General features: G+C 34.4%; 1 pseudogene; it reads right to left on the bottom strand.

Moving 5' to 3' along the window:
- Positions 1 to 8: 8 nt before the first annotated feature.
- Positions 9 to 4,189, bottom strand: LOC141818179 (wall-associated receptor kinase 2-like; annotated as a pseudogene).
- Positions 4,190 to 8,565: the final 4,376 nt, after the last annotated feature.

Genomic DNA, 8,565 nt, shown 5'->3' with positions numbered 1-8,565 from the left:
AAACTCAAACACATTTCTATCAAACTACTTATTTCAAGAAGCTCTTGCTCTGTTCCTTCATGCAAAATGCAATCTTCTATGAGATCAAATAGCATCTTCTCTCTTGTTCTTTGAAGGAAATTCATCGCTAGATTTTGTTGTGACCCAGTTTTGGTTAAGTAGATGGGTTTTTTTCCTGTTAAAAGCTCAAGAAGAATAACCCCAAAGCTATAAACATCACTCTTCTCTGTTAACAGACCAGTTTGATAATATTCTGGGTCTAAGTAACCAAAAGTACCATATATAACAGTAACTACATGTGTTTGATCAAGAGGAATAAATCTCGATGCTCCAAAGTCTGATACCTTTGCTCTTAAAGTATCATCTAAAAGAATATTTGATGACTTAACATCCCTATGAAAAATAGATATAGAAGCGGCTGAGTGTAAATAGGCAAGTGCTCCTGCAGATTCCGTAGCAATCCTGAGACGATCATCCCATGATAATTTAGATTCACTTTGTAAAACATGAAGATGATCTGAAAGGGCTCCATTGGAGATAAATTCATAAATTAGCAAAGGTACTTCAGTTTCCAAGCAACATCCAAACAACTTAACTACGTTTCTATGATTGATTTGAGAAAGTAGAGCAACCTCATTTATAAATTGGTCAATCTCACTCTTTTTAACCGTTTTTGATTTTTTTATGGCAACAACTCTTTGATCAGAAAGAATCCCTTTATAGATGATTCCATGCCCTCCCCTTCCAACTACTCGAGCTTCATCAAAATTGTTTGTTGCCTTTTTTATTTCTTCTAAAGAAAATATATTTGTTCTCTCCTCAACATGTTCATTTGTGGAGATTAGTTGTTGAAGCAATAAACCATGATTCTGATGAAAATTTCTCTGTCTTATTTTCTTTTGATTTCTTTCCTTCCACTTCCTACTTAGGATGACCAATGTAATGAATAAGAACAAAAGGCCTACTCCAATGCTTGCACCGACGAGGATCCCTGCATTGTATATCAATATAAACTTTATAAATTCTATGCCACCTATAATAGCTTAGTCTTTCTTTCAGTGATGTTGAGTAATATATATATTTATGTACTCGTTCTCTTGTTGTTGTTTTTTTTTTAATATAACTTAATTTATCACATAATCACATGAATCACAAAAAATGAATACTTTCAATCTTAATTATAATCTACTAAGTTGAGGTCTTACCTAATAAAAGAATTTTCTTTTTATTGGGGATGCATACTCCATTTAAAGGATCTTCTGATGTTCCCAGGGGACATGTGCAATTGAAACTTCCTTTTGTATTTATGCAGATTCCTTTGCAAACTGGGGAGGGAGAGTTGCATTCATCTATATCTAAAATTCACAAAATTAAATTGTTATATTTTAGTTTTCAAAATATATCGGCATTTATCTTTGGCTTCATTAATTCATATATGAAAAGGTGAAGATATATATTTTCAGTACCTTGGCATCCACCACTGATGTAAGGATTTCCCTCGTAGCCTTCCATGCATTTGCATCGATATGCTGAACCCCAGTGATTTCTTGTGGCACTCGCATCCAAACATGAGCTGTATCGAGCGAGACATGCATAGGTGCTCTTGTTCTTCTTAGCATCATCACAAGTCTCGTAGCCAACTATCCAATTATAGATGATGCTTTTCTCTTTCTGAACAGTGAGATACTTATTATTATTGAATTCTGATTCAGATGATTGTCGATCATCCAGTAAGAGCTCTAATTGCCCATCCTCTAATGAAATTGCGTTCACTTTGAAATAAAGATTTTGATAAAGAGGAGTTGGAGGATGAGAAAACTTATTGCATGAAAGAGCAAACTCTTGAGATCGATAACACTTCTCCTTTAACCCAAATGGAAAAGGGATTGCCATATTTCCACATTTTTTTGGACAATCTTTTGCAGGAGTAAGATTTATATCTGTATCTGTTAAAACACACATACAAGCATTATATATATAATTTGGTTTGTAAAAATATTGATAGCCAGACTCTGACCCAAAGAAAATTGAAAAAAATATAAATATCCAAAATTGAATTTTGAGGTTAGTTTTCAAAGTTTTGATTTTTTTTATCATAATTCAATTGTAAATTTATACAAGAAAAACCTAAATTATGATTAACAGGAAATCAAACTCCACAAAATTCTTAGAAATATATTATAAAAAAGATAAATAAATTTTTTTTTGCCAATTAATGTATATTTGCCAAAAGATAACGTTGATATGCTAAACATACAAATTAAAGTATATTTGCCAATTAGATATGCCCAATACTGCTACCAGTGTTTGATATTTGATAACACAATATATGAGGTATAATTTAATTCATGTGATACACATGATACAATGTTGTCACATTTTTTGAATTTGACATGAATATAAAATATAAAATATGAAAATCTAAATCAAACTCTAAGATAATCTAAAGTATGATGAATTTGAGTTTTTGAGCTAAGCATTTGATGCCACGATGTTGAACAAAATTAATAACATGATGGAGCTAAGAAGCTAATGATTAAATTTTAACATACACGATCAGATGTATATTGGCATAATGTATAGATATTTTTATATAAAAAAAAGAGATAAAGAAAGAATCATCACCTAATTGACAGCCATTTGGTACATATGGATTTCCATGATGACCGAAAGAACATTGACAAATATATCCAACGGTAGTATCATTCTGGTCGACATATAAAGCTTTATCAGTGATGCCATAGCAATCACTATTAAGACTGCGACAAGCATAAGTGGCCGAAGAAGAGGCCTCTTTACATGAAGAATGATCCTTGATACACCAAGAAAGAGAGGTATTTGTTTCTGTTTTGTAATTTTCCCTTTTTATAAATCTTTGGAGATCCTTTCCATAAAGGGACTACAATTGATCGCATATGAAAGCTATGATTTTGGACCTTTCACTGTTATTCATATGGTTGTTCTCATTCTCATTGGGACGGTATAACTGAATAGACAATGAAGCCTTGTTAAATTTCAAGTCGTCTAAATCAATCTTGCAGAAACCATTGCCAGACGAAATAAATCCATAATCAATCGTTGAAGTATTGGAAGAGCATATTGATGAACAAGCAGCCACGATGCTATTGGTTATGGGATCAACTATGCTAGCAGTAGCATTGCAACCAAGCACGTACAAGTAGTTTTTACCTGTAATTCCAACAATGAATGAATGTAACATAATATTGCCCAGATATAGTGAATGGCAAATTCTTGAGATTGATTAGTGTGGTGTTGTTGGACTCTTGGTCTACATCCAAAATGACATATGGTGATTCAATATAGACCAATCTCACTTTCATATCAAAACCCTTTACTAGTAAATTGCTATTCCCCAATAGGAGTCTTGGATGCTTGGAGTCATAGGAACAAGTAAGATTAAATCCAACAGCATAAAAGCAATCCTTGCCGATGCCAAAAGGATACTCAATTTTAATATCCCCGCATGTTTTGGGACAATTTGAAGGCAGAGGAAAATTATGATTTGTGTTTGCTGTATTTGTGGAGCCCTTCACTAGTGTCGATGTAATCAGTAGCAGCAATATCTCAGTGAATCCCATCGTCCTACTAATCGACTATCTTTATGAGTATATAAAAAAAGTAATCTGCAAATTAAATTGAAAGATTGATTAAGTTATCCAGATATACACAGTTGTTTAATTAAAAACCAAACTATATTCCAAGAGAAAATTAAACAGCATGCAGTTCATGCACAAATTTTGCATCGATTCGACTGTGAGTTTACATAACTGTACATAATCAATCACGAGGTTGCAAATTAAGTTATTCGTTTTTTTCTTCCGAAAATGGAATAAAGATAAAATCTAATTAATTATTCTGCTTGGAATAATTTTTAGAAAAAATATAATCATGTTAAAACTTGAAAAACATAATGAATATTGTCTAAGAAGTTAGTTAGAAAAAAAATAAGTTGCTTCTAGAAAGAAAAAAAAACACGAACTCTCCATTTTCTATAAGCGCTAATATTATTGTAGGTACTTAATAAAAAGAAATCAGTTGAGTGAGATAAGGAGCTCGACACAAAAAGGATGCACTCACCACTGCCAATATTTATGTATAAAACTTGGCGAACAATATACTCACTTGGCTAATTACGTCCCTTAGCTTACTCATACGAATTCAAGTACCCAACCAATGCAGAATGAATTCTATAGGTGTGTGATTCTTCTTCATATAGACGTAGAACTTTGGCTTCCACTAAACAATGGTCATGGGGTAATTATCAAATAATTGCGTTCCCAACTAGAACAATAAATTAGCAGTGGACTTGACTTCAAACAATAACGTGCTGAGTCCGACGACTACTCTCCCCACCAAAGAAACAACAAACTATATTTAAGAATGTGATGTGAAATTTCAATCATACATGCTGATTTTCCATGGAAGAAGAATAGTCAGATGTTCTTTGAAAGGTTGGTTTTGTGGAATTAATCATACATGCTGATTTTCCATGGAAAAAGATTAGTCAGATGTTTTTTGAAAGATTAGTTTTGTGGAGTTGACCGACTTCCAAAGTAAGGCTATACTTCTATTTGGAACATCAATTTAATTGGCTTTCAATTTTCACGCCACTATTAGTCACTGCATTTACAGCTGTTGCTTAGCATGTGGGGCCGTTAGGATGGCAGATTCCACCTTTTATTGAAGTTGCTTATCCAACACGGTCGTACCACCATTAAAGATACGAAAAGGCTTAACTATAATTCTGAACATATCTAATATTTTCTAATTGAAATACCTTTTAATAAAAAGGGGTAGCCACTCATTTTTATCACAGCGGTGTTGGAAAAGATGTAGACATAATTTGTGATTGAATATTGTCATAATTACAAATGTTCAACCATCTACAGTTACCTACTAATAATTAAAAGAAAAAAATTTTAAAAAATATTTCAAATTATGTAAATAGTAAAAAAAAATCTTTTTCAATAGAAATCAAAGGGATGCTATTCTCTTTATTCTAATGTTATTGTAACAACTATTGGTAGCTGCTACAATGTATATATATAGAAGTTATTCGATAGTTGTTATAATGTATAGTAGTTACTACAATGTTCTTTATTATCTCCAACGCTATTGTAGAAGCTATGACTAACTATTATAACATATAGAAGTTATTTTGTAATTGCTACAACGTGTAACACCTAATACAATATTATAGTAACAATTTAATAATTTCTACAATTGTGTAGTACTTAGGTAGCTCATACAACAATATTAAAGTGATTTTTAACAATTTAAAATAATTTTAATGAAATTTAAACAATTCAAACCAAATTGATCTTATATTTTGATATAATAATATTCAAAGTTTATAATTTATGGTTCAAGATTTTATAGTTTAGGATTTAGCTACTATAACTTAAATAATTAATTATTTTACTTTAATCAAAATTAATATATATAAAATATTATTATATCAAAATACTCTTTATTAACTTGATCAAAATTGCTTAACTTTATTAAAATCGCTCTAAATTAATCAAAATCACTTTAAAATAGTTGTAGCAGTTACCAGTTGTAGCAATTACTTAGTAACTACTACACAATTGTAGCTAAACACTAAATTTTAAATTTTAAATTCTAAAACACTGAATGTTAAATTCTAAACACTATTTTATCAAAATACTATTTATTAACTTGGTCCAAATCATTTTAAAACAATTATAGTAGCTACTTGAGCAACTACCTAAGTAGTTGCTATACACTTGTAAAAGCTACTAGATAGCTACTACAATACTATAATAATATTATATTTAATGTTATACGTTGTAGCAACTATAGAATAATTTCTACACGTTATAAAAAAAATGATAAATCACAGTTAGCCCCATTGACTATCTCTGGGGGTGAGACCGGCTTGGTCCCACGGAAGTGTCCTACCGGCCATCAGGGTAACTCGGGAAGTGCACGCAGCGGCCAACCCAGACGCCCATCATCCTTTGATTGCGCTCTCCATTTGGAGGAAAATTTCTACAAATACGTCATAGCTGGGGATCGAACCGTAGGTGCCTAGGTGACAACCTGGATGTCCTACCGCGACACCATTGCCCCGGGGACAATTTCTACACGTTATAATAAAATATTTGATGGAGCATTTTTTAATCTTTTTTAAAAAACATCCTTTCAATGATTTATATTATTTGGAACCTCTTAATTTTTGTCCGTAATTAATCAGCTATAGATTTGACTTTGAACGATAACGTGATGAGTACGATCACTATTATTTCCATAAAAGAAAGAATTCCATATATCCCCAGGGCTATGATGCAACAGTAGGATGCCTCTCAATTTTGAAGACATCTAAGGATCAAGTCCCAACTTCAATGAATTAATAGATGAATTTTTTTTTAATGGTGATTAACCTAAGAACGCTAGCCGTTGATGGGTCGTCCACTGCAAGTGCTTCTTGAGTTATCCTAGTAATCAATGAGATTTCGTAGAGTTAATTTTCAAAGGAACGGATATATGATGCATCCATCAAATTTCCTTATTAATTATCAGACGTATACGTTATATTTAATAATGTGATGTGAAATTTCAATCATGCATCCTGATTTTCCACAGAAGAAGAAAAATAATATTGGGATGTTTTTCTGAAAAGTTAGTCTTGTGGAGTTGACTGACTTCCAAACTAAGCCTATACTATACGTCTACTTTGAACTTCAATTCAATTAGCTAGCTTTCAATTTCCATACTGCTATTAGTCACAATATTCACAAGTTGTTTAGCCAACATGGCCCTCACCATTAAAACAAAAGATATCACAAATCTTGACGACTAGCTTGTTGAGGTTCCAAGTCTTAGCTATAAATATTCTTCTCAATATATCTAAGAGCTTTTGCGATCACTAATTATTGCCATAATTGTTTAGATATATAGAGAAAATCTAATCATAATTTTGCCATTGAATATTATAGTCACAAATGTTCAACCATCTACTATAACCTAATAATGGTTAAAGGTTCTTGCAAAATTTATAATGATTTCAAAATGTAAAATTACTTTAAAAAATTAAATAACTTGGTACAAGTTTACAAATAATCAGGTAATAATCAAACCAAGCAAACTATGCTAATGATCTATTAGCCAAATGGATAAGCAAACCAAACTAGTCAAGTGATGACGGATGGGGCAAACTAACACTACAACAAAAACAGTCATAGACATCGGTGGAAAACCGATGTCTATGAGAAAATCGACTGATGTCTATGAAGGCGTTGTAAAAGGTCTGACATTTTAGACATCGGTTTGTAACCGATGTAATACAACTCAACAACATCGGTTTGTAACCGATGTAAAACCGATGTAATATCACTCAACGATATCGGTTTCGCAACGGTGTAAAACCGATGTAATATCTGTTTAACAACAATTTTAACAACGGTTTTCGACCGATGTAATATCACAACGACATCGATTTTGCAACGGTGTAAAACCGATGTAATATATGTTTAACATCAATTTTAACAACGGTTTTCGACCGATGTAATATCACTCAACGACATTGTTCTGCAACGGTGTAAAACCGATGTAATATCTGTTTAACATCAATTTTAGCAACGATTTTCGACCGATGTAATATCACTTAACGACAACGCTTCCAAACCGATGTCATTGAATTTAAAACTGTTGTAATAACACTTATTTTTTTTATGTTGTTTGTAAATTATGATCGAGCAAGATGACAAAATTATCATAATATTATAAATTCACCAAACAAATCACAAATAGAAAAGCACCGATATATTTAATCACCTCAATATTTATAAATAACCAAAAGTAACTAACACAAATTGTGACGACCCGGCCCTCGGGGCCCTCGGGCCCTTGGGCGGCCAAATTGACGACCCAATCGGCGGTCCTCCGGCGAACCCAGCTCGCGGCCCCCTTGGCGACCCCTATGTCGTCAATCGACGACCCTCGGCCGTGTCGTCACTAGGACTTTCCACCCCCTGGCCAAGTGAATTTTGTGCCTCCCCAGGGGTTCTCGAACTGTAGACCTGCTGTAACGACCCGGCCCCTCGGCCCCTTGGGCGGCCCAACTAGTCGGCCCATTGGCGGCTCGATCGGCGGGTCCCTGGGGCGGCCCGACTAGCGGCCCCCTCGGCGAGACCCTATGTCGTCAATCGACGACCCTCGGCCGTGTCGTTACTCACTAGGTCTTTCCACCCCTGGCCAGTGGATTTTTGCCTTCCCCAGGATTCGAACTCTAGACCTCCAGGATAAGTACTAGAGTTTATGAATCCTGGTAGCCAAGCGAGCGCTGCTCACTTGGCTACCAGGATTCATAAACTCTAGTACTTATCCTGGAGGTCTAGAGTTCGAATCCTGGGGAGGCAAAAATCCACTGGCCAGGCGGTTAAAGTCCTAGTGAGTAACGACACGGCCGAGGGTCGTCGATTGACGACATAGGGGTCGCCAAGGGGCCGCTAGTTGGGCCGCCCAAGGGACCGCCGATTGGGCCGCCAGTTGGGCCGCTAGTTGGGCCGCCCAGAGGGGCCG

Source organism: Curcuma longa, unplaced genomic scaffold (genome assembly GCF_044706935.1).
Source record: "Curcuma longa cultivar G26 ecotype Majalengka, Jawa Barat unplaced genomic scaffold, ITB_CL_G26_1.1 contig_23644, whole genome shotgun sequence".
Taxonomy (NCBI): Eukaryota; Viridiplantae; Streptophyta; class Magnoliopsida; order Zingiberales; family Zingiberaceae; genus Curcuma; species Curcuma longa.
The sequence above is the reverse complement of the archived record's forward strand: the minus strand, read 5'-3'. Positions and strand labels throughout refer to the sequence as shown.